The sequence below is a fragment of the Harpia harpyja genome, chromosome 2 (assembly GCF_026419915.1).
Source record: "Harpia harpyja isolate bHarHar1 chromosome 2, bHarHar1 primary haplotype, whole genome shotgun sequence".
NCBI lineage: Eukaryota > Metazoa > Chordata > Aves > Accipitriformes > Accipitridae > Harpia > Harpia harpyja.
Window position 1 is genome coordinate 36,411,879 of NC_068941.1, and position 27,679 is coordinate 36,439,557.

Sequence of the window (27,679 nt, forward strand, 5' to 3'; positions counted from 1 at the left end):
TTGTGATGATGTTCAGGTTGGAAATGAAAACAAAGGTGCTCACAGCTCCACAGCTCAGCATCAGAAAACACCCTCCATACAGGAGAAAGGGAAAGCAGAGATTCAGCCTTTAAAAGAAGAAATTTGCTACTTCTACAAAAGGAATTGTGTAATAGATGAAAAGGCAGAGAACTGCAAAGTGGCCCAGGAAGTCTCGCTGGTCAGCTGCCAGGAAAGACTGAACAAGAAGCCCAGAGCATGGGGAGCTCCTCTAGGTAGCTTCTGGTGGAGCTGTCAGCTTCTAATTAGGATTCCTCAAGAGAGGAAGGAATTCATCTCAAAAGCTTTGTCATGGCTTAACCCTAGTCAGTAACTAAGCACCGCACAGCCGCTCACTCAATCCCTGCCCCCACAGTGGGATGGGGAGAGAATCGGGGAAAAAAAAAGGTAAAACTCATGGGTTGAGATAAGAACAGTTTAGTAGAACAGAAAGAAAGAAACTAATAATGATAATAACAACAATAATAAAATGACAATAATAATAAAAGGATTGGAATACACAAAACAAGTGATGCACAATGCAATTGCTCACCACCCGCCGACTGGTGCCCAGTTAGCTCCTGAGTAGCGATCCCCCCCTGGCCAACTCCCCCCACTTTATATACTGGGCATGATGTCACATGGTATGGAATACCCCTTTGGCCAGTTTGGGTCAGCTGTCCTGGCTGTGTCCCCTCCCAAATTCTAGTGTCCCTCCAGCCTTCTTGCTGGCTGGGCATGACAAGCTGAAAAATCCTTGACCTAGTCTAAACACCACTTACAGACAACGGGAAACATCAGTGTGTTATCAACATTCTTCTCATTCTAAGTCCAAAGCATAACACTGTATCAGCTACTAGAAAGAAAATTAACTCTATCCCAGTTGAAACCAGGACAAGCTTATTTTGATGTTGGGGGCCCTAAACCCTAGTAGAAGGCATAGTTTAACCTCTGCATCTCAAACAATAATAAAAAATTTAATAAAAAGGAGTGACACTCTTACAGAGATCAAACAAGTATTTCATTAAAAAGGGTGTAATTTCTCTCACATGTATTCAGCTACAAGCCCTAGCATTATTTTGATACCTCAAGGAAAAGGACCCTGAATTTACAAATATTCATCACTGTCTTAAAACACCTTAATGTTAGGATAGGACAAACTGAACTGTCTTCAGGAGGCCTCATCTCCCACCACTGACTACAGAGAAATGCTAGACAATTACAGTTAAGCGAGATGAACCCCAGTTACCAATGCAATGAGATAGAAAGAAGAAAATCAAATGGACAGACGCAGACACAGTTTTCCCTGTCAGAATGGGCCATTAGAAAACCTAGTAAGGTAGATAATAAGGACTTCACTGGCTGTTAAGGTGTGGGAGTGTAAGCTCCTAGCTTAACTATTATACTAACTAACCTGGCTTCAAGTGAATTACAAACTCGCTTTACTTCTTTAAACATCAGAGGAGTACTAATTCCCAAATTCATGGGTGAACCACATTACCTAACAGCTCATAAATCATCATAATGATTTTCAAAGTTTCTCTCTTCTGTAGCCCTTGAGCAAGACAACTTCATTTTGATTTTATCCAAATATTCTTCATCAGTGTTCTCAAGCCACCCTGGAATAGAGCTGTGACTCACCCGTGCCCCAAGCTTGTGGCTGCGTTCACCTGGCTGCTCTGGTGTTGGGGGGTTTGCAACGCTGAGTGAGCCAAGGACTCCCCAGAAACGTTACACACACAGTGCTAAGCCTTTCCTACCAACCTAGCGAGCGGGAGTTGAATTATTTTGTCTAGGGGTTTCTTGGTCTGCTTTGAAACATAACATTCAGACAAAGACTTTCTTGGGCTTTGCAAACAGAGACAGAGGTAAAGGGGTGGTAAGACAAGGTTTTGGCTTGCCAAATGAAATTATGGTCCTATTAAAAAACAAGCAAGCAACTAATGAGAGCCCAATGACATAATATAAACATCTTAGTTTCCTTCAGTAGATTAAAGGCAGTTCATAAATGAACTCTGAAAAATAGCAAAAAAATCAAGATACACTTCCACTTCATGCACATTTAAAATCTAATTTTAAGCTTTTCCACTGCTGATTTTTTTTTTTTAAATAGGCAAAAATCCTTTAGAAAGGATCATAAAGAAAGGTAATATAAATATCAGTGCATGTTCTAAAGAAATAAGTGAGCTGTGTTCAGGGCAACGTGGAAGCACTCAAACCAGCACCAACATTTATCGAGTACTCTGCTCATTTCTCCCTTTGATACTCGAGCGTTATTTTTCCTATAAGTTGATGTAAACTTTGAAGTTTCACACAAGATCTTGAAAGAAATATAGTGTGTAACCAGCTGCTAAGTATGATTCTCTAGCTAGTGGTTTCCATGTATATTATATAGAAAGCATAAAAGAGAATAGGTCGAGCAATGTAAACCGCCAGTGAAACTCTTTGAAAATTTATACTAGATAAAAGCATCTGTAGTCTCAACACTTGTACCCTGTAGTCCAGCACAATGATGAAAAACAGCGTCCAGTAGAACAGCTGGAGTCCACTGAAAGAGAGCAAAGCCAGCATTTGAATACGATTTGCTCTGGATATGCTCAAGTTGCGAGACACACTTTCACATCCACAATAAACCTCTTATAACAGCTAGTCCATTAGATGATCCATCATTTTTTGAAACTTTAGAAAATCAGAGGCAAGAGAACTGCATAAAAAGGGTGTTATCAAGGAGAAGGTAAACCTGCGAGACAACATATCTGAAATTATGCAACAACAAAAGTGCTTTTCATATATGGGATGTGCTTGCCATACAGCCATAACTAAAGGTTGTACCTTTTATCTCTTGTCCATAGACCCTCCCAGGGAATTCATAAACGCACAAAACGTACAGTACCCACAGGCAGCCTGTCCACTCATACCACCACTTGGGCTGAGCGAGCATCCCTGTCCGCACCCATCCTGAGCCACAGCAGGTTCTTTTGGCAAAATACTGCTTGCTTTCCAGAAACAGTCAGTGACATGAATACAAGCACCTGATGCTAAATTAAATGCAACTTCTGCTCTGTGAAATGGAGTAAAATCATGACATCTGTGCCAAGCTCAAAGTCATGTATTTAGCAGGCGTTAAACTACACCCAGAAAGGGACCACCAGAATCTGCTCCTTGCAAAAACACCTTGCCCATGGAAAAATTGCAGGGACACGAGACAGCAGATGAACTCTTTCATGCATGCAGCGGCATTCACTTAAAGCAACCAGTCACAACTGCAACATGGAAATACAGAGAGGGTGGGTCTATAAACACGCCGCAATAAAAAAAGGGGTTGAATAGGTTACTGTGTTCAAGGTAAATGTTTGATGAACGCAGTGGAAAAGCAATTTATCAAAATGAAAAAATTGTTAGTGTAATTGCTCTGGTTTACCTATCTAACTTATTTCCTTGCTCTTCAGACTGTTTTTAAGCACTCATCCTGACCCATCTCCTAAGGGAGAAAAGAGAGGAATTCAGTCAATATTGTACTTAAAGTCATGCATGAAAATTAATAGGATTAAGGTCCAAAGTAAATGTTATTTTCACAGCTAACAAACTACAAAGTTGCAATATAACCAGTGAAAATGAAAATTATTTTAAAACTGATGAGCGGAAATTGTGCTTTTACTAACTATATTCCACAAACTGTGAGGGTTTTGCAGCTAAGGAAAGAAAAGTCAGTAGATTTCAGTACAGCCAAACTGAATTCTGTGGAGAGGAAGTAAATGTCCTCCTAGGTGAGCTCTATCTGTACATAGCCTACACCGTTAAATACTGGAACAGAGTCAGAAAGTCTGACAACCACTGAGCAGCACCAGCCTAGCACCCAACGCTACAGAAGCACAAAAAACTTGGAAAATTCAGAGAGTAAGAACAAAAAGATGCTTAAGGGCTGAAGAAGTGGATTTATAAGGGAAGATTAATAGCTGACTACATACCAGATTGAATAAAAGATGACATTAAAGTGTCAAAGCAATGTCTTCCAGCAATCAAAAACACCTCTCAAAAATAATTTGAGCATGCAAAACCAGTAAACACTACAGGGAACAGAGAAAGGGTCTGAAGGCAACTGATGTTCTTTAAAAACACAGGCTTGTCCCCCACAGTTGCTTCTCATATTCTCAGTGAGGGCAGAAAAAGACAGAGGAGGGAGAGCTTCCCATACCCCAGTACTAGGTGATGCTTCTTTGGAGTGGGTGAGTTCTGGTGTCTCCACCTCTATCTCAGAAGTGGATTTAGGACATAGCAGGAAAAAGCAGAAGAGGGACCTAATTTTCTGAAAACAAAAGCAGGCATCTGTGGAATAATAAAATGAAGGCTCCTTTCCACCTGTGGAAAAGTGTTAGAAGGCAAGAGGATGCACTCCAAGAATTTCTGGGCCACAAACAGGAAGGGTCTCTAGCATTATTCAGACTCTAAGTTTTGGTGTGTTTTAAAATGGGAAACCACAGAGTACTTACTTTACCCATAGCTACAGTAATTTGCACATCCTAACAAAAAAAAATAAACCCAAAACAAAAAAAAACCCACAAAACCAAAACACCAAACTTCTTACATTGCTGCTTCTATTGTGATTCATTTCCACAGCTGATGATAGAAGAACTGTAACTGGGAAAAGCTGATTCAGGGAAAATAAACAAGGCAAATGACACTGCACCCTCTCACAGTGTGTAAAAATAACCAAGTGAGCTTGTGTAATTTCTGTATTTTCAGACTTTTTGGTCAAGTGAAATAGGACACTGGAAAATACACCATATGCACATACCTGACAGTAACAGAGTGAGGAATTTGATTATATCCATTAAGATGAAGTTAGACCTCCTTCCCATCAGCAGTTTTGAAGATTTCTGAATAGCAAAAGATGCTTGCTTCCCATGAGTTTAAAGTGGTTTATTCATCATCATTCAAGTTTCTCAGTGTATTTTTTGGATAAAAACATATTTTATAAGTCTGTTAAGAAAAAATTACCTTCCAGTTTGTGATGTCATTTGCCTCTTTTGGCAGGGTCATTTTGAACTGAACAAAATCAGCTGTTGCTTTCATTTCAGACCTTTCATATCATCTATTGCCATTCTTTCCATGTAACTCATGAGCATAATGTCTGCAGCTCCCACACTGCAGAGTGTGTACACATCAAAGTACCCCTTCCTCCTCCTGCTGAACACAAGGGCAACCTTCTAACTGATTGCTGTAGTGTCAGGTTTAAGGACTAGACCTTAAATCTGGATAAAAAAGTTTAGCCGAAGATCAACTAAACTGCGAGTTCTGTTAAATTTTCAATGTGAAAAGTCTGTTTGTCAGTCTCTCCCAGTGCTCGTGACCTTCAGGTTCACCTTCTCTGAGTACCAGTAAGATGGCAGCAAACCACAAACTTAGCTGTAAGAACTCCAAAAGTCAAAATGAAATTCTGACAAGACAAAGAGACATTCCCATGTTTACACAGACACATCTGATAGGTAAGGTAAAAAGTTGTTTGGTAAATCTCTCTCTAGGTATTCTTTAAGCAAACTGTGTACACACACTCCCTATTATAGCCTGCCTTCCTAAAAATATAAGGCTTACAATCCTCATCTTTGTCATTTACCACCTCTTTGGTTCTTCCCTCTAGTAAGTGTTGAACCATACAGCCCACGTAAACTAAATCTAACAGAAGGGAATACCCCAAAGACATAACTACTATGAAATTCAGCGTAGAGAGAAAACCTAAGTTCTTCCCTCCTGAATGCAGGACTGCATCATGAGTTCCACAGTCATGTCTTCTGCTCTGTGCTTATCAGCCTGCTAAAAAGGCTTTAGGGAGCAGTCCATTGTAACACCAGAAGAGGCAGAATTTTTGCCAGATAGATTTATCCAAGTAATTTAGCTGAATCTTTCTCAAGATGGTCACAGAACTAAAATTGACTGTGAAGTACCGTTATTTTCATGTATACAATTATGGCAATTTTGATTGAAGTTTTTTTGTGAAATCTTAGGCACGTATACTATTTCAAAGAGACGCTTCGCATATTAGCAGTCTCCTGACAATAGCCACCAAGTACATTTTAGTGTAGCCCCTTGCTTTATTTTCACGAACAAAGGACTCACTGGAAATGTACATCAGTTACCTTATGGTGGTTATGGAAACCTAATCCCATTTTGGATTTCCCATGTCAAGTGACACTGTAAGCATCATGTTGGAGTTAGTACAAGTGTGGAAGGACAGAGATGCTACACTTGAATTCCACATGCGGCATGATTCCCTAGACTTATCTAAAAGACCAGCTGAACTGCACGTGGTAGTTTTGCCACTCACACCCTGTGACTATGAATTCTCAGTTCAGATGGGATCCCTCAACTTCCCGGGGAGGATCATAAAACCATCAAGACAGAGGACAAACAGAGATTGCAACAAACATCAGCTAGTCATTCGAACTGGGATCACTTTGGGAATCTCCTGAGCACTGACGACTCTGGCCACAAAAATCAAGTAACCCCCCCAAAAAAGTTAAGCTGACTTATGCAGATCTGCAGTTATCTAGGCTTCAAAAAGACCAGGCAATACCAAGCTTTATTTGAAAAACCTGACAGAAAAATGGACATATCCAATAAGTAATAAACATATTAACCCTGTTAGTCAGTCAGTCAGTCAGTCAGCTGGCCCCAGGAGATGTTGACGACCACCTACAGAAAACACACAATGGTTTCAAAAAGTACTACTTTGAGAGCAAACCTTCCTCAAAGAAGTGCTATGACCAGATGTTTAAAAGAAATTTTAAATCTCTTCAGACATGAAGAAAGAGTTTGAAAAAAATCTCAATACTCAAGGCAGACAGGAATTTATTGAGAAACTCTCAAAGCAAGGAGCTCAACATGATTTGTATTCTCACTAGTGTGAGGCCCTATTTCCTGGACAATTATAGTATCAGATGGATAGACCCCTATGAAAAACAAACACTGCAACTTTAAAGATAAGGCAGAGAATAAGACCCATGGAAACCATCTCCAGGACGGTTTATATATATTATAGTAACATTACTAATGGAATGCTATGGCTCAAAGAACAAAGAAAGTTTACGTGGGCACAGTTCACAGGCTTTGCAAATGCCAGCCCATCAGCAAAATGTAGTAGTCACAGAATCTGCATTTATTGGAAATAACTCAGTAAAAAGTGCACAGAGATGCAACTGAGGATCCAGCCCAAGCATCACTTTCAAAAGCAGATCAAAAGGAAGTGCAGGTGCCTCAAAATCTTGATTAGAAAAGGGAAAAGACTGAGATAAAGCCCACATGACTGTTCTTTGTGCCACAGGGGATTGTGTCCATTTCAAACTACCTGAAGACTGCTACAAATAAATGAGGCTACTCTACACTTCTCGTAAAGAAGCAGAACGTGTTATTTTGCATATAATATTTTTGGCCTGAAACAACGGGCACAAGTGAATGCCATTGTTAGTCCTACCACGTCAAAAGAGAGAAAATAGATTCCAGCTGACTCCTACTAAGCAAAGAGTGGTTTTGAGCATGCACTGAATGAAACTGTCAAGCAGGAATTTGGAGGCATTCCCCACAATGATAACGTATTAAGTCAGGACCAGCAAGGACAACTGATACCAATGGAAGTTTCACCACAGAGGTTACATATGCAATCTGGTCACATCCTCACACTATACTGCCAACGAGACCACTGTGGGCAGTAGTCTTGGGCAAAGACGCCTTGCACGTGAGCTGCCACATACTCTGGCCAGCTCCTTGATCTAGAAGCTGATACATCCAGAACTCTGGAGAATAAAGCAGAGTGGACCCATCACCCTTGAAGGATGGATAGATGCAGCACTAATGCCAAAAGGTTTCTTCGAACTTCTAAAATCCATGTCAGTAAGCATCAATGCATGCACAGACTCAAGTGCACAGAAATAAGCAAGCCACAAAACTACAAAAAAAAAAAAAAGAGTGTACAAGATCATTTCAATAAGAGTATGTGGAAGAAGAATATTCTGTTGTTTGACTACACTCCTAGTATCTTTTATGCACCTTACAGTATATCTATCATGCGTTCACTGATGAACAGGATTGTATTATTTGTATATGGTACATTTAAGCAAGAATTAAAGTTATATTTATCACTGTGTCAAGAACCTTTCCTGATTAATGAATGTGTAGAAGAGCTGCTATAAACAAGCATTTATCATCTGATTGGAGAGTATTATCATTAAATCCCATGATTACTGCCACTAAGCTAACACTCAACAAAAGTTTTCATACTGCACAAAGGAACATCTTTTAAACAATAAAAGCAGCTGCAGATTTTGACACTGGCTTATTTGACAACAATCACAGCAGTTGGCTGCTTTTGTTCAGGGAGGAATACTGTCGAGAGAGAGAGGGAATTGGGCAGGGGGAAAAAAGAGGTTAGTGGCTGGAAGAGAACTGAAGTAGTACAGGAAGAAGGGGAGGTAAAGTCACTTAAATGGAAATAACATTTCCATTTGTTACAGAAGTAACAGAAGAGCCTTCATCAATTCATTATTTCATTCATTAAATAGGCAGCCCATTTATTTTATTTTTCACTAGTGAATTAAAGAGTTATCATTTGCAACACCTTTTAGAAGATATTCTAATTATACTTAAATGAAATAATTTTAAAAGGTATTTTGCAAGACTTATATTTGGGGTTTGTTATTTCTTTCCATTTAAATAACATAATTTCACTCTTGAAGTGCTAAAGTAACAAAACAGTAAAATATTTAACCCAGATATACAAACATCTCAAAAAAAGCCGTCTCATTTGAAGATATATTTTCCCTTTAAGAGTTTTATGGAAGAGACATCACAAAGAATTTATTGTATTTAAATGTGGACACCTCCATTTTAAAAGCGCACTCAACAGCTGATATTGTAGCACACAACTACTCTTCGCAAAAGAAAACTATGCTTGCATCCCCCAAATTATACATGTTTATAGCAATAAAAAAACCTTTGATTTTATCCTGTCAGCTGTGTTGTATTTTTCTGACATTCCAGAATTCAGATAACTAGAGAAGGAACAGTCTTTTAAAGGACATTAGTACCAGTTTTAACTGCAAAAGCAGCTGTTTATCTCATTACAAATCTAAATTTTGGCCTGCATAGATTAACAAAAGGTAAAGGGTTCTCAAGAGCATAAACTGATCCTTGTTTTGCAGTTGAACAAATATTTAGCAGCTCTTCTGTTTCTATAGCTAACCTGTTTTCCTGCTTTTGAAAAAGAAGGGAAGGGGGGAGGTGGCCAAACCTGCGCTAATTATCCTCCTTGTCCAGCCATATATTCTGTCAGAGCCATACTTTTATCCATGTCTAAGGACAATAAAGAAAATAAAAGGAAGGGCAAAGACATCCTAAATTTACAGTCACGTACACGGTTCCTTTGAAACTGGCTCATGGAATTTAAGAATATGTGCGAAAGGTTTGACTACATCAGCGCACTCAGAAAGTCTCCAACATCATCCTCGCCTTCCTGTGCAATAGGCCATCTGCTGGAAAATGCCGTACCCATAGCCAAAAGCTGTGTGTGGGCTGTAGGAAAAAAAAAAAAAAAAAAAAATGCAGCAAATCCCCGAGATTAATGACTTCACACATGCATCCCTTGTGCTGTGGCCCAGAGCTGTTTCCCCCCCCCCCTCCCCAAACCACACAGTTCTGCCACCACCGCCACCATCATAAGGTTTCCTTCCTCATTCAACAAAGATTAGCACAGAGATCTGTCCATGCGATACGCTTGGCAGTACCTCATGGTGGGATAAAAATCACCCTATTGCCCTCTCTCAGATACATGCCCTTTCAAGAATACAGCCCCTGGTCCGACGCTTCACCTTATATACCTTAGGGAAAATACAGAAGGGACAACGAGACTAAGAAAAATGGTTCTGTGCAGAAAGTTTCTCAACTTCTGACATTCATTTATTATTCATTCCCCACCACCTCTCCTTATTTGATGATATGGCTTACAGACTGCAGGCAGTTTAAGATGTAGTTTAAAGTCACTATCAACTATTCGGTGATAATTTCCAGTCCTCGCAAAAAGAAAAGCCACTGCTTAGTCCATTCTAGCATCTCGAAAGAACAGGTAACTGGATCAACATCTGTTAGAAAGTGAAAAATCACCTGTAATTTAGCATGTGTTTTCTCTGAAAAGACAGATCGTCACCCGGGATAGTTCAAAGGCCTTACAAATCCGAATTAAAACTTGCACTACACAAGCAAAATAAGAAAGGTAATTATTTAATTTTTAAAGGTGCTGAACACTTATACTGCTCAAAGAGGTTAACAAGCACCAGAGATGAACATGCATGCTTTGAAATCAAGCCAACAAACCACCAAAACAGTGACGATCAGTCAGTGGTCACCCAGAAAGGATTATCTGGGTTTGCAACTGCTCCCTGGGACAGTATAATGCTATTTAGAGGACAGATTCCCCCCCCCCCCCCCCCCCACTGGACCAATATGCAAATTTAAGCACGATTTTGCTATTTCAGCCTATACTGGTTTAAGTGAAATAACCTATGCAGATAAAAAAAGATCCACACTGCTCATTACGTGATGTCCACGTTATAGGTGTGACATGTACCCTTTAAAGTGCAGACTAAAGGAAAGGGTCAACACCAGAGCCTGGAATGAAAACAGGAATTGCTGTGCGCATCCTTCAAGGATTTTATTATAATCCTTTCCAATGTTCGCTATGATCTCTAACCATTAATAGAACATATAGACAGCTGCTGCCTGAAGTAACCTGTCCCTTCTGTCCTCAGCCGATGTGGGAAGCAGAAGCAGTAAGAGTCCTGACTGTCCCCTGCAACCTTTCCTGTGCTTTCTCTCCCCAGGGTTAGGCTGACAGCATTCTCCTTCGGCCTTACCTTCAGACAACTCCCAGGACTTGTTTCAGGGTGCTGAAGCTACATTGGTTCACTCCAGTCCAGCTGAGATCTGAGCACCTAGCACCAGTGTACCTACTCGTAACATGTTAAGCTGTGCATGTTACACCATTACCATCAGTTAGCCTACTCACAAGCCCAAAACCAAATGTAGTAACTTTGCAGGACCTCTGTCGGTATTACTGTGTTTGGATCTTCTCTAGCCTACGTCATGGGTACCACCTTCCACTATTTTCAATGAAAAAAACCCCATCTATTCTTTAGGGTATTAGTTGCACACACACAAAAAAAAAAAAAAAAAATCAAAAACTCTCCATCTCTAGCATTTGACATTTGTCAAGTGCCATTTGAGAGCATTGCTTATTCTGCAGTCACAGGGAAAAGAAATTCATTTCCGAGAAAGATAGCCTCTTCAACTGTTCATTTCTGCGCTAGCCAGCTAAGCCGAGCCACACTTCCCAGGAGGATTGCGTCACTTTGCTTGAGGACAGTGAGGGAGGTTATCTCACGTCACAGCTGGGGAAAAGACAAAACAAGGCAGGTGTCTTTGCACTGATGCAGACCAGGCACATTCCCACCGCCTGCTGAGAGTGCTGAGGACCCTATCTTCCAGCAAGAAGGATAAAAAGAAGAGCTAGGCACAGAAGCTCTCCTCAAATGCCCCAACAATTCCCAAAGCAACTGCCCATTTAGGTCCTTAATTTTGTGGCAAAGCACTTCCAAAAGCTTAACTCAGCCTTCAAATCATTAATTTATCCTTAGCAGCACTGCTTCTGGTCAATCAGACTATCTACAGTTTATTTTTCACCTTGAGCCAAGTCCAGTATTTAGGTATGACTAGCATAAAAGACATTTCAAAAGGCATTTCAATACATGTAAGACAACTCCTGCCTGTATGCAAAGGCCCCACCAACTTCTAAAAAGATTTAGCATCAATGATTAAACCTGTAAGAATATAGCCATTTACAGAAGTAGAGTCACACAGTTTTAGTTTATATTAATTTGCATTAAGAGAAAAGAAATGCCAAGAATGGTTTATAGAAACAGCTGAAATGCTACTAAGGAAAGAAATTACATCGGGATTAATAATTTCAAATATATGTGCAGCATTTGAGAGCAGAAGGGCAGTATAAAAATAGATCAAACCCTTTTGACAGGATCTCATTTCTTCACACCATTCCAAGTCACAGTGCCTGAACTGGCAAGGTGAATCAGAAAAATTTTAGTTCTGCACAAAGTATGAAATCTACTCTTTTGCAGAAAGCTAGCAAAACATTTATGCACAAATTAAGCTCCAAGTTAAGTAAATCAGATGGTATTATGCACATGCAAAAAAAGTCAAACAACTCAAGATTCAAGCCTCAAAAAATAAGAATAAAGTTTACAACCAAGAGGATTAGAAACTATTTTTTGTGTTGCTTTCGGTTTGGTTTGTTGGTTTTTTTTTAAATTAAAATGCTAATTCTCAAATAACCAATAACTTCCACAAAACCTTAAAAAAAGCAAGTCATAAGAAAATTCCACACGTTCAAAACAGAGCGCGTCGTTCACATCACGTCAGTTCTTGTCAGGAGAGCAAATTTCATTCAAAATGAAACAGTCCTCAGAAATTCCATAATTCAGTTACAGAGAAGCTCGATTACTCCCTGTCAATGGATTTCCAAGTAAAAAAGTTATAAAGGTTATCTTTATTTTCTTTCATTTTTAAGTGGACTTAACTGTTGATTTCAGTGGGTCCTCAATCAGCAGCATCCCTATTACACCAAACAGCCCAACAATGCTTCATAATCCCCATTGTAAGCAATTATTTGGAGGTTTGGGGTTTGGTGTTTTTTTTGTGGTTCTGACTTACTTGTGGAAGAAGCACAAAGGAAACAGACAAGCCTAAACTGTTGCAATATGCAGTTATCAGAGAAAAATTAATTAGCTTCAAGTTAAAAATGTACTCCTCCTCCTCTTCAAAAGCCCAATATGGATCTGCCTGCTGCTCCAACAGCTGTCAGGACAAAAAAACCCCCCTGTTCCTTCCATAAAATACAAATATGCATCTATGTGATGCCAGTGCTGCTCACGTACCACTGGCAAGCATAACTCACATGCCCTGTGTAAATAGAGTTAACCCCTAGATAAACCCCCAAAGTCTACCATCCATTTCCAATTAATGCCAATATCCTAGAGGAGAAGGGTTTTGCTCTTTAGCTCTAGTAAGGTGACTATATCTGTGCCAAGGCAAACTTGAAAAAGGAGATTAATACCTGTGGGAAGAATTTTTCCTGCCATAAGAAGCTCACTTCACGTGACAGTGAAAACCACCAAGCTAGGCAGACTGTAGTTTGAACACAGAAATCACACCAGCAATCTTAAGACAAAGCACTTCTTACCATCTCCCAAACAGAAATTATACTAGTATTTTAAACCCTAAACACAACACAGATTCAAAGTTTCACGTTCATAATAGCTGCAATGTGCTGAACATAGCAGCCCTGAATGCCTGCTAGGAACGCTTGTGAGTAAAGGAAAAAGGCAATATACGTTAATATTTTTAAAGATGAAAGCATAAAACAGTCTTCTGAGAAACTGAAGTCTCATTCTGTCCATCAACAGCAGCAGCTTGGACTCAACCTCATTCTTCACCCAGGGTTTCAAAACACTTTATAAGGGGTACTTGTGTCTGCAACCCACAGGACAGAAACCGAGATACAGAGACATTGTAGACCAATCCTGCGGCATCTCCTTGAAGCAACAGGACCCTGCTCAGCTCAAAGGGTTTCTCCACTTCGATTCTCTGGTAGGACAAGACCCTACAAGACTTACCTATGAACAAAAGAAGTCTATGATGCTTGCACACACTTAATTATATTTCTGCAGGCTACAAAAGTCTTGCTGTATTCATTTTAACAAACTCTACCAGATAAGTTATGCCTGAAGAGAAATTCTCTGTTAGGAAAAAAAAAAACAAAACTGTTCATCCGACTTCAGTAGCAAATGCAAATAGCTAATTAACCTTATCTCCATTACACTGTCCTGACTTTGCAATACATCTGGCACAGAAGCAAGAATGTTTTTGCCATGTCCAAATCTTCTCACATAAGTACAGAGCCAACAATCAACAGGCTCTGAAGCAAACCTGACTAGGAAAGATTTAGCCTGTACGTATGCCTATACTCTCTGCACTGTATGCATGCTTGTGGATGTCATTTCATCATCACTTCTAACGGGGAAGACAGAAATTGGCAGACACATGAAGAAAATTGTATTTAGCTATCTGGTTACAAATAAAGCTGTATTTGTGTACTTAAGAGATAAAAACAAACTAGCCAAACCCTTTTCATATACACATTATGAATCTAAGGTGAATAAATCTGTATTTCACCCACCATGGGGTTTTTTTTCCCCTAAAATAAACGTGTGCCCAAAACACATGCTTCAGCATTTCACCTTTTCACAGTCTGTTTTAAACACAACTCTTTTTTCTTGGCCAAAATTAGTAAGGATAAAGGAAAGCAAGCTGGGCAAAAGGTCAGATTATACTGAAATTGAAATATTTATCAGAACAACTATTTCTGCCAAGGAAGATAATCACAAAGGTAATGTCTCATTTGATCCTTAATTGACCTGTATGTTTTTAATTAGGAAGCAGGGGGGAATTAACCTAGAGCTAATTACGGTCTTGATTCTACAAACCTGCAAGTGCATAATTTCATTCATGTAAGTATTCCTCAGTGAAGTTATGCATGAGCAAATACATTTGTAGCTTCAGGGAATAAGTCTTGAATAACTTAACCTTTTAAAAACTTTTAAGTGGCTGCTTTATAAATATGTCTTATATACAACCCATTTTGTATTTTAGGCTTTACATGTGAAATTTTTCTGAACCCCAAACAATATTTGCTTTTGTTTCAGAAAAACAGCAACGGTTATGTTTGTGTTAGGAAATAAGGGGTAGTTTTAAAGAATGAACATTTCAAACACGTGCCTTTATTCATCCTGGTATGTGAAACTACAGTCTGGCTTAATGATGTCAAAGCGTAGAGGTTTGTAGCAATGTATTTTGACTTTAGCACTGAATTAATTTTCAAGGTGTAACACAATCAGTTTCAAGGGAAGAAGCTTCCCAAGACCTGTGTACATGCAGATCCCTACATACTACAGTTCACTCACTGCTGGAAAAACTTTCTGGAACATGTAAAGGGGGAAACCTACGCTCACTGATGCTCTCGCCACACCCACATCGCTCCCCCAGTCTCTTCATTACATTCAGTGTTTTGTGCCCATTTCCTCAAAGTCTGAAAACTCTGTGGACCTGTATTTGCAGTCCTACAAGCCACCACAGCTGACTCCAAATACCAATTATTTAGGGCTCAAAATTGTAATCACGACTTCCATGCAAACGCCCTCCCAGCTGGCCATTGCACCACCAGATGAGGACTTGCTTTACATCCAGACTCAAACAGAAAACAACTCCTTCAGCCTGCTTTCCCAAGGAAATGCTTATATGTGCTTATCTGCAGATAAACACATCTGCCAGACCCTCTCTAATAAGTTTTGAGCCTATTGGCCAATTATAACCAAATTTGACATAGGTTTGGAGGCCTAAAAGATATTCACTCTGACAAGTGGCAGAAAAGCAGGCAGCTGGGCTGAGAATACAGCCCCCATTAGTGACCCTGTGAAGAGAAAGGCTGGAGCAGGGACTCCAGCCTTGAGACACAATGCCTAAGAAAAGAGGTTCCTTTGAGTTTTGCTTCTTATCAAAATCCTGGACATAGTCTGAGTACGAGAGCAATTAAAACGTATTGCCTGTATACCAGAGACACACAGATACACGCACCTCTGTGTAAGCACTCACACCTGGGTGCGTGCCCACAGCATGGCGTGAACTGATCATAAAGAATAATTGATCACATAGGAATTTCTTTACAGCTTGATGAGGTGTTGACGTTTTAAGCAGAGAAAAGTAAACTCAGTAATATAATGCATGAAAAACCTGGTATAATGTAATCAAACACTACTTTATAAAGTATTTTAGTTACCTCAAAATCATTTCCTTACTACAAAAAAGTCCAGCCCTTATAGAAGCTGTAATAGATAAATCTTTCCTCCTTTCATGCACTCAAAAGAACAAGGTTGTTGATGTAAAGCATGATACGATTCATAGATATCATCAGAATGTTACACTTTGTAGACTTTTTGAAAACCTTATCATATAACCCTTGTTACATTTTTGCTACCTTAACCAGACACAAAACAGCAAGAGGAAAGTGCTTATCAGAAGAGCCTGGTCTGAAACGTGTGCTAGTGAAGAAACCAGTTTGACATGTGAATTTTAGACCAAAGTAGTGTTTGCTAACCAGCTTCCTCCAAATTTTGCCTATCAGTGGCAACATTTTCAGTTTGTTCGAGAATTTAAAAATAGGCGCTCACATCTTCTGAAAAGGAACAAAAATTCGAATGGTAATAAGTCTAAGATATATTTTATAGTTTTACAGGGTAGCACCAATAGATCTAATTAATTTGTTTCTGTTCAATATTTGCGGTATTTACAGCATAATGTTCTAGATCATTTTGGCACATCTGAGTCACATACTGATACATCTGCGAATCATCACCAACTTAAGTACATTAATGACAACCGAGGTAACCATGTTGCTTTATATGCTATTCTATCCTTGCAACTACGGTGAGGTCAGTAGAAAATACCTGTCACAAGTTTTTAGAGACTTTTCTGGCTTATCCCATATTCTGTCTGAAGCCTGTAAACTACGTGCAATGGCTGTTGTTAGCAGCAGCATTTAGGCTGGACCCAGAGACACCCCTTCACTCCCCCCAGCACACTGCATATCGGGTATTGCGTTCACAAGATAAATCAAAGCAGTCCCTTCCCCACAGGATTTACAGTCCAGGTAAGTGCTTTGTAGTCAATGGCATGTGATCAGTGGTGGTTAAGAAACAGAGCAGCTCATAAACATTCATCTAAAAAAAAAAAAAAAAAAAGTTAATCTTACTTCTTGGGAGTAGTAACACATCATTTCCCACCTGAGCATCAGACTTCCTCTCATTGTTTCCTTGCACCTGGCAACAGATACTATGTCTTACGTATTGAAACTCTTGTTTTCTAGGAAACAATACACAGAGAAGAATGACAGAAACAGGCAAGAAAGACAAGATGCTGGGAACAGCCTTTGTGAATCTGTCAGTTTACATCATTACCAACCAAAGCTCTTTAAAAGAGAGTTTCAAGACCTGAGGGCTTGATTCTGCAAAGCAATGAGTGCTCTGGCCTCACTGCAGCAAAGACTCCAGCACATACATCACTTTAATTACACAAGTGCACCAATTAAAATGGACCCGCTTGTATCCTTAAATTAAGCATGTACTTAAGTGCTAACTTGAAGCCAGAGCATTCAGTATACTGAGCTACAGGAAGGACTGCTAGGCCAGGGATGCACACACACACACACAAATATAGATGGGTACAGATACAACTACTCCAAAGGTCTGAGGTTTTTTTTTTTTCCTGATTGCACAAGTGTCAATCAAGAGCAGCTCAGCTGAAGCCAAGCAGGGTAGTAGGCTGTGGGAAGACAGTCAAGGCCCTTAGGTTGTATTTACTGTGATGGATTCCTTATTTTGAAATAACTGCAAAGCTGTTTCATAACAATGCAAAATTTCAACACACGAACCAGAGAATCTACTTATAAGCAGATTATGAATTCGTCATATCACTTTAATAGTAAAACGCTGCTTTGTTTTTTTGATTGCTTTTAAAAACCTCTGAAAGAAATCCACTCCCTTTGCCAGGAAAAGAAAGCCAGAGTAAGTTGTGCCGTAAGCTTCTCGCTAGTTGTCAGACAGAGGCGATTTTGTCCTCTGTAGGCAATCACGTGGTAGCCACTCTGTCAAATTAATGTACACTGCCTCCGTGAGTTATTCCCAGAGACTGTAGCTTTTAACATCCTGACTTTAACATGCCTGTCATTCAAAATGATCCATTCTCAGAAAATAACGATGCCTGTACTCATTTCCCTTCTCTTAAGGTAAACTTAAACGAAGCAGAAGAGAGCATTTCAGCCTGAAAAGGAGACAACAGAGGAAACACTGGAAGTTTATAAAAGAACAAATGGGACAGAGAGGGATAGGGACCAGTTCTGCACTATCTCTATGAAAGACATAGGTGCCATCAAACGAAGGTTCAAAATAAAAGGGTGGGGTGTTTGACACAGTGTACGGTTAAAGCTAAGAAATTGCTTGCCACAGCACATTGCAGATGCTAAAAGTTTACACAGGGTCAAGGGGCAATCAGAGCAGTTCATGGAAGGGGAAAAGCAATGAGGGCTATAAAGACATCAGCTCTCCCTTAGGAAGCATCCAAGCTGCAAATGATTGCATGCTGAGAGCGCCTTCTGGAGAATTATCCTTACACGTCTGCCTTATTTTTACCCCCCTCCCCTCCCGGGCACCGCTTTTTGCACTGTCAGACCCAGGACGCTAGGCAGACCTCTGGTTTTATCTACAAGAGCCTCCTGAAGAATGACGCTTTCTGTAATTTACAGTCACCAGGTTCTTAAATCAAGTAGCCAAACACTATGTTTCTGAACAGCATCACCAAAACAATCGAGTGCTATGATCTGACTGGTAAATCAGAGTTCATGTCAGTCCATCACAAGCGACAAAGCCCCTCAGTTAACAATACCGTACCACCGTGCGAGATCACCGCTTCCCAAAGATTCGGAGTCCTCCATCATCCTCAGCTACAAAACAGGACGTACCTCGACAAACTGGCGTTTTGGCTTAAAAGCGCATTTGGGGAGCACAGAAGATTAATCAGTGCAAGATTAATCAGCTTCTGGCGCGCAAGTAACGAGATCGCATCAACACACAGCGTGTGACCGAGGAGAGAAGAAGGTCCAACGACTTCCAAGAAGCCTCCCAGCTGGGGCAAGTAACCTACTCCGCCGCAGCTGCTTGTGCTACGAGAAGTTAGGAAGAGCCTAACGCAAAGGCTCGACACCACGCGTGGGACGGGACGGGACGGGACGGGACGGGACGGGAGCCAGCCCGCTGCCGGGCTCGCCGAGCACCCCAGCCAGGGTAAGCGGAGCCCCAGGTCGGCGCCGGAAGGCGCCGGTGAGCTTTCGGGGCGCTCCCCTCGCTGAGGCGGGCACGAAGCCGGGACCACCCCGGGCTGCCCCGGGGCACGGCAACTCCCCGGCACCCCGCTCCGCTCCGGGCAGCCCCGGCCGCGCAGGTGTCGGGCCGCCAGCCGCCGCCGCCGCAGCAGCAGCATCCCCGCTCCGCAAGCCCCGCTCCCCGCCCGGCCCCGGCGTCCTTACCGGCTGCGGAGGCTGGCGGGCTCCGCGGGGCTGCCCTCGCCGGGGCTGCCTCTCCCGCCGCGCTCGCACCCCGCCTGCCGCCCGCACACACCCCCTTCCCGCCCGGCTCGCAGCCTCTGCACTTGGGTTTGGGGTGGTTTGGGTGTTGCGGGGGGTTCCCCCCCCCCCCTCCCTCCCTCCTCTCCAGCTCCCACTAGTGATCGCACACCCGGCCAGCCAGAGGAGGATTAGCCGCCGCCGCCTCCTCCTCCCGCCCCCCTGCGGGCGGCCGGCGCGGAGCTGCCGCCTCCCCGGCCCCCGCCGCCACCGGAGGGGACCCTCGGTCACCCAGCGGGAACCGCCGAGCTCCAGGGACGGGGCTAAACGGGCCGGTTACCCACAGCCAGGAGTCACCAGCCAAGTAACCGGCCGCCGCGTCCTCCCCCGCAGCCGGCCGAGCCCCCCCGCGCTCGGCTGGCGAGGCGGGGAGAGTGACGAGAAGCGGGGCAATTCACTGCCGGGGTTAAATTAACGACCTCTCGAGATAAAACGGACAGCGTGGGAACGGCCCACGGAAAAACGGATCACCAATATGTCGTATAGCGTTTATAGAGTCAGCAATAATTCATTGCAAAGCGTAGGCTGCACCACGGCCCCAGCGTAGATAACTCCTGCTGTAACCTGTACTGCATCTCACAGGCAGCCCCATACCATCCTGTGCTACCTTACAGGCACAACAGAAAACTCAGCCCAGGGTTTCCAATCTCAGTATTATTTTATTACTGCTTCCCTGTTATACGACTGGCTAAAGAAAATAACGTCAGCAGTTCAGGTTATCACATTAGAAGTCTGTGGCCACAATTTAGTCCGTTATAACACATGTTAAAATTTGTGACTTCTGAGAAAGAAAGGGATTTAAAATGGGAATATTTGAGGTATGACTACATTAGCATTTTAATGTGCATCGGGAGCGCACTTTGAAGCAGTTGTGGCCTCAGTGCACAGACCACAAGCAGTAAGCCAGAAAATGCATGCCAGGAGCGCACCTAATGCGCTTCGGGGCCAACAGGCACTCCGGGCACAAGGCGAGGCCGCAGCCAGTTCAAACACATTGGCCTGAGCACCAGGGCCTCAGCACCAGCTGTTTCAGGCCGCAAATCTACTGGGCCACGCTCGCCGGTGGTGCAGGCACACATTACCCCAACCTCATATCATTTCAGTTTCTCGCACTCAAGAGGAGTTAATACTCTCCATCGCTTTCTGAGGGGGTTGATCTATCATTCACACACACAGAAGCCAGTCTATCCCCCTTTAACTCAGAACATTCAATTTGCAGAATATTGCATCGGTATTTTAGGGCAGCTACACGGAGGAGAGGGCAAACTAGCCCCAAAGGAGGAGAGCTTCTTCCACTGCATCTCACTCTGTTCTTAGGCCCAAACCTATACTCTCTCCACCAATGTAGGTGTGGGGTTTTTTTTTTTCACTTTACACATGCCTCAGTCAATATTAGAGGCAGAAGCAAAGATAAGACCTTGTTACTAGCTGAGGCAAATTTCGAAATGCTGAAAAAAACTAGTAGAAAGCTTGTTCCAGCAAGATTTCTGGACTGCTATTTTGTGAAATCTGTGTATGCAAGTTGTCCTTGTGCACTTCATGCTCCGCACTTTTTTTGGCCTGTATCCTAGCCACAGCTCATTATAACACAGGTATGCTGTGTATTGTGAGCCTAAGGTTTCCCTCTCAGCAGAGATACTTCACTTTTTAATTGTTTTCCCTCTTCTGTTTGCCTCCTGCAGACAAACAAGGGAAGACCGAGACAAAAAGAAGTCCTGGCTCTTCTAGAAAACAGCTGAATAACTACCGCATGCTGCACTGGCAAGAGAAACCTAGAAAACAGAGAACTCGAAGAGAAAAAAAAAAAAAAAAGCACCCTCAGGAAGTAATAAAGAAAGGGATGAAAAGGAAGAGAAGACATAAAAATAAATAGAAAGGGAACAAAAGGAAGGTGTAACAGAATTAAAAAGTGCCATAAAGTAAAACAGTTGGCAATGAGAAAAGAGGCATTATGAACACCTTTGCTTCACACTTCTGAACTGAAAGATTGAAAAGCATGGTTGCCTTTGAAGCACAAAAATATCTGCTGAGTATGTGAGAATCAAGGATTTGTGCTATAATGCTCCAATGCCAGAATGCAGCCCAAACAGGGTGAGTTGTTTACCAATTTCCTTGAAAACATATGGCAAATCTTCAAAAATGCATGCCCTTCCGAGCTGCAATGAATCAGCAGCCACAAAAACTATGCAGTTCTGGACTGAGGTCTAATGAAGGCATGACAGTTTCCCTCTTCTCTCCACAACCTCCAGCTAATCTCTTCTAACTGGATCACTTCAGCCAACATTCTTTAACTCCTAATTATATCAGACCTGATTATAACGACACTTGAATGAAAGTGCTCAAAATATTGAGCTCCCAGTGATGATACCAAAAAGGAGATGTAGTATTTCTGAACAAGACACTTTGAGGTTGTTGGGTAATTGTCTAAATCTTCTATCACTGCTAAGGTAAACAGATGAAACCACAAAAATGTTTGAGCCTCCCGGCAAAGTTTTCAGCGTGCTTTCACCTTCCTGACCTCAAAGTGTTGAGCACTGCACTACTCCTCTGCAATTCCTTCAGATACTACGTGTTGTCGGTGGAGGAGAATTCCCCCCTAAACACATGCAAATAAACCATCCGGTGGAAAAACAAATATTGTGCGATCTCTTCACCTTTTGTCTGTGTTTAGAGAAGACAACATAATCCTTTCTATTCTAGAAGCAAATGCTCTATCTCTTTCCAAAACAGTAGTATTCTCTTCCTGTCTTGTGAAGAGCTCTGTGGCTCTACACTTTATGCATTGCTTTTCCTTGGTAAACAACTTCACCAAGTCTGTTTGTCATTTGGTGGCCCTATGTATTTCACAGAGGAAAAACAAACACATGCAACCAATTTATTCCCATTTTCCTAACTGTTGATCAGACATTATGATTTTCCTACCGTACTAAAGTTGCAGGTTTCAGTAATGCAGCAAGAAATGGGGTTATCATGCCAGATTAAATAGCATTTGTTCTTTACTGTACAGGCAGGATGATACAATATTTCATGGCTTTCTTACAGTTCTATAACACAATTACATCTCATCTACAAAACTCAATACCAAACTTCATTTGTCTGTGTTGACTCACGGATTACAGCTGATGGTTCTCTACCATCTGTTTGCTGGAGTATAGTGTCTGTAGTGCAGTGCTGGGATTTTCAAATCAGCCCTTAAACTGTAATAAACAGAATATCAAAAGGCTTTTTCAGCCAGCTAGAAAAGGACTTAGGAAAGAGATAATCGCCACATACACTTTGTCAAAAATGCTTTTGTTTATCAGGTATGCTGATCACCTACCCAATGTCTCATGTAGTATGCTTAAAGAAAAAAACCAAACAAGTAAAACGCATTTTAATGGCCAAGAGTTGATCCAAACAGTATCCACAGACTCAAGTTATGCTTATTTATATGCAGCACAGTCTTATTTTGGTTTTGTTGTGCAAACTTTAGAAGCTTAGGATCAAACGTACTTCATGTTACCTCACTCCGCCATAGGATGCATATGTACATATACGTGTTTGAGTGTGTGTTACAATGAGGGTAAAACACTGACAGGCCATCTCGATAAAAGGAGAGGAACAAGAAGAAAGGGTACATGCTTCCCATGTGAAATGGTAATTGCGAGAGGGACCGAGAATTGGAAAGAACATAAAAGGCACTATATTTGAACAAAATTATTTAAGACAGCCGTTCCCAAACTGAGATCCAGGGACTAACTCCCTCCTGGGGAGAGCAGCTGGCTGCCTGCCTCAGCATCTTTCACCAGCAAGAGGAGCCAGCAGTCAGCCATAACATCCTCCACGAGTTTCAATGTGCCGGAGTCCTCTCCTTATGAATTTCTGGCATTCTCAATCCTTATTGATTTAAGTGGGCCTCGAAAGCCATCAGAACTGAACACTAGACATCTTTACCAAATAAGAAAGATTACAGTGCAGAAGTCTTCAGAGGAAATTTAAAAGAATAAAAACAAATGACTGTCTCCAGGACAATAGCAGCAGGGAAGAATGCCCTCCGATTAAAAATAAATCTGTTGCCTGTAATGTTTTAACTTCAGTTAAACTACTCAGTCTTAAACTGCAGAAAAAGTATCCTGGATTTAGGGTACATCCTAAAGCACCCACATACACCTTGCTGACAGCAGCAGTGCACCCGAGTCCAGTGAATGGACTCGCACAAAGAGCTCTTCACTTGCCTAAGGCTTCCACGGACTGGGACTTCAGGCTCCACTTTTTTGTGGATTTTGTTATTGTTTTTCCAACTTTCAGCAGTATTTTATAGCTTCTGCCCTCTGAAACACTAACTATTTTTACAATATGGATTAATCCCTTTTCCAGTTTAAAGAAGCAGCTGAGATAGCAAACTTTAACAATTTCATATTCTGAACTCTAATTAGTTTAATGTAGTGTTATTTGTTCAGGAGTGTTGGTCCTTTAGTCAAGTTTCAGTATAATCCCAACATAATCCCTGATTTTTTTTTTTTCCCTTTTACATCTCATACTTCTCTGAAACATTTTTAAATGTTTTGATCTACTAAACACTTACTGTGTGCCTTGTTTTGTGCTCAGTATTTTCCTTGATCCCTTCTTTGAAACTTAATCCAACAGGTGTTATTTTAATTAAAAAGCAAGTCTGTCATCCTTCTTTTATAATATTAACTTCATTTCACTGTTATGGAGTATACTTTATGTGTTTTCTTCCTCTTGCTACTCCTTAATTTAGGTCTCATAATAAGCATGACTTTTATATTTACTGTTTGTTATTTCTATATAGGGTGTATATATATAGAAATATTCTTATTCTTCCTATACTGTAATGCTATTTGATATTAGTGGGATTTCCTCTTGGGTTTAAACCCTTGAAAAGGGATGGGCTTTCTGGAGAGCATACACTGACCAATTTAATGCAATAACAACAGCAGCTCTCCCTGAATGCAGCTGTGTTCTCATAGGGGATAAAATGCGACCTTTTGCACAATGACAGCAAAAGATCTAGATATTCCTTAAGACATCAAAACAAGGATAGAGGCTCGATCTTGAAGCAGCCATTGAAAGTTCTTGGAACAAAACTGTTTAAGGTATTTTACTTTTACCCAGCAAGCTATACGACTACCACAGGGAAAGGAGACCCTGGTGGAAGCCTGATGAAGTCAGCAGAACCTGCATGGGAAAAGGTACATTTCTTTATTGAGATCTTCCTTTGGACATGTTTTGCCTTTTCTAAGTGCATCAGGCTTGATCTGGAAAATGGGAGTAAGAAAACAGCTGATTTCTACATCAGTGACCCACCCACCACAAAGAAGTCCCATGCTGAGAGGCTGTTTCATTCTCCCAGTGGAAAGGAACAGGGTCTCACTTTGTTTTAAATTAGGTGTCCTTTTATTTGCGGGTACCCATTTCACCAACCACAGGCCCAACCATACAGTGCATTTCTCCTATACCCAAAGTGGAATAAGTAAAAATACAAAAGGCATTCAGTAACTCATAAAAGGATCCTTTTCATTTGCTCACTGTTGTATGGTGTGGAAAGCAAAGAGAAACAAGGCATGGAAAACAAAAGAAAGCTGACACGTAGAACATTGCATGTCAGGGATAAAACCACTAAGAGCCAGGGAATTGTCATCACACTGGAGTTACATCAGACTATAACCATCTCCAGCACTATTTCACTAGCTCTCCCCATACACATCACTGTTGCATGGTGATCTGTCAGTCAACTCTAAAAATAACAGCCAAATACCCTTGCAGTTATGGCACTCCTTCCTTCCTTGATGTGATATGCTTTCAAGATCTGCCATGTCACATAATCCATTGGACTGCTACTCTCTTTTGCAATGCAGAGATGATTTCCAGTGGTTTAGCATCCTGGCTTTCTCCTGATGAGGCTCCAAGGAGTCAGCCTTTTGATGAGTTAATGACAGAGCACTGCATCAGGTGAAACCCAATGGGTACAACATCCAGAAAATAAGAAAGTTTCTTTGTCTTCAGTTTGTTTTAAAAAATAGAAATTTCTTGGCAAGAAAGCATTTAAAACAATTTATGCATCCAGGAATCACCCACCACATCCCCTTCCCCACCCTCAGTTTTGCCATGCCTTCACACTACTCGGATTGAAAATATTCATCTTTGTATATTCCCCCCTGCACACCCTGGCTATGGGACTAGCTGTATATTGAAACTTTGGAAAGCTAGTCTTTTGGGCCAAACCCTACCCTGCTATTACAGAGTCTCTTCTAAAATAAAGAGAAATATAATAATAAAAGAACTTTAATCTTCATAATGCTATTAGGAGGAAAGAGAAAACTTTAAAAACGATTTTCAGTCATAAAAAATGGTAACCAAACAACCCAGAGGTAAATACTATTAAAGAAGCAAGCAAAAAAATAATCACCACTTACATGCAATTTCTAATATCCAATTACAGTAAGATACACAAACAAAAAAAGAATCATTTGGGAAAGGACCTTTTGCTCTCCCACTGAAGCCCTCAACCAGAGGTTGGAGAGCCTGTCTTTCCTTCCCTGGCCCAGTCAATCCAGCTACTCCATATGTAACTACGGAACAATTTCAAGAGGAGCCAGGGAAAATTTCCCTCTCCTACTCCAAGACTTCTCATGAGAGAGATCCTGAGCTTCTCACTAGTGCCTTTTATCCCAACCACTCTCCTGGAACATATTGCAGCTCAGATGCAGAGATCCCCATATCATTATGTCCTTTTTAAAGGCTACTGGAGATGGGACCATGTGTCCCAGCCATATTGTTAGGGCACTCCTTGGGTTTAAGGGGTTTTATTGACAGACGTAAGCAGGGAAACTGAAATAGCTTGCAATTACCAAAAGCCATGCAAAGAAACTTCTTCAAATCCAGGACCATAGAGTAGTAATTGGATATGACAAGCTACGTCATAGTTGTTGGTGTAGATAAGAACTGGGAGAGGAACCAGTGAAATTATCCAAACTCTGTAAGAAGCAAGAAGACAGTACACAGAAACTGGATTACAGTTATTTTCCTGCTGTGTTCTGAGACCCAGGCCAAAAAAAAGCAGAACATTTGTCTGGTGGAAAATAAAGTAGGATTTCTTAAATTCCCAGTGTAGTGCTTAGCTATAAAGCCACCTATAATAGATGGCTCTTATTTCATAATAAGAATATGATGAAACTGAAAATGGTCTCTTGCTGCTGCCAAGATGTCAAGAGTAAAACTCCCCCAGAGCCCTAAATATGTCTTAGCAGATAAAAGTTGCAGATTGGCATACACTTGCTGCACATAAACGTTGGCAGTCCCTATTAATAAATGCTTGCACTAATATGTTTTTCAGCAGATCAGCAGGGCACAGGCATCTCTAAAACCATGCATGAGGGACACAGCTAATTGTATCATTACATATCATGATACTGCCCTGGAAGCAGAGCAGAGCAAGAGGGGAGGAGCTGTCACTCTAGGAACTATTTTTCCAGCAACAGATTATTTCCTTGCATGCTGGTAGGTCTATTTGCCTTCATCTTCCTCTCTCCTTCATTCTGACTATTTCACTTTGAACAGCTTTCTCCAGGCCCTAATGACCACATACTCTTGTGCAGTAAATGATGATCTAGTACCTTCCCTGTGGATTTTGGGTAAAACAAGACATATCAGGGAAACATGTTTCTCTTCCCCTGCTACCAATATGGTGCCCATTGCCTAAATCTGATGTTTATTCTATTTTGTTTAGGCAGATGAAAAGTTTATGAAGACATGGTTATCAACACTGATAAACACCCGCAGGCTACCTGTAAGCATTTAGGCAGTATCCTGCATTCACAAGAACATAATACAGAGAAGGAACTGCTGCTAGTGAAATACAACCATTCTTGCATTAGAATTATAGAAATCCCCTTTAAACCTTTTCCTATTACTGTTATTGTAATAATAATAAAAAGCAGCAGCACACGAGGCACAGTCCCTTTTATCGCCATCCATCACAAAGATTAAAATATATGAGATCTCTATATTTTACTTCCAGTTCCCAAGGTGAAAAAGCAATTATACTGTAGAACATCAGCTCCTGCCAGTTCTGGAAAATGTTTTACAATATAGAAACACAGCCTACAGATCCCTTCCTGCTCAGCCCTTTTTGGCCCATAGGCTCTTGTGCTGGAATGGCCCTAGTACAGTCTAGGTAATGGATGGGAAGTTGAGGGCAGCGTCTGAGCCCCACTGAAACCCTCTTTGGGGGATTCAAGGGGAAGGGAAGTGGTGCAAAGGGCTGGCATGAGTATGCCTCAGTGGACACATTTATACTGAGCGCAGAAAGCACTG

General features: G+C 41.3%; 1 protein-coding gene across 1 annotated transcript in view; it reads right to left on the minus strand.

Annotated features, from left to right (window-relative positions):
• The window catches only part of BMPR1B (bone morphogenetic protein receptor type 1B), a 259,184-nt gene extending 239,797 nt beyond the window's left edge, over positions 1-19,387 (minus strand). Inside the window, exon 1 of the mRNA XM_052776085.1 lies at positions 19,268-19,387. The gene's annotated coding sequence lies outside the window, so the exon portion shown is untranslated. The remainder of the gene's footprint in view (positions 1-19,267) is intronic.
• Between the last annotated feature and the right edge of the window lie 8,292 nt (positions 19,388-27,679).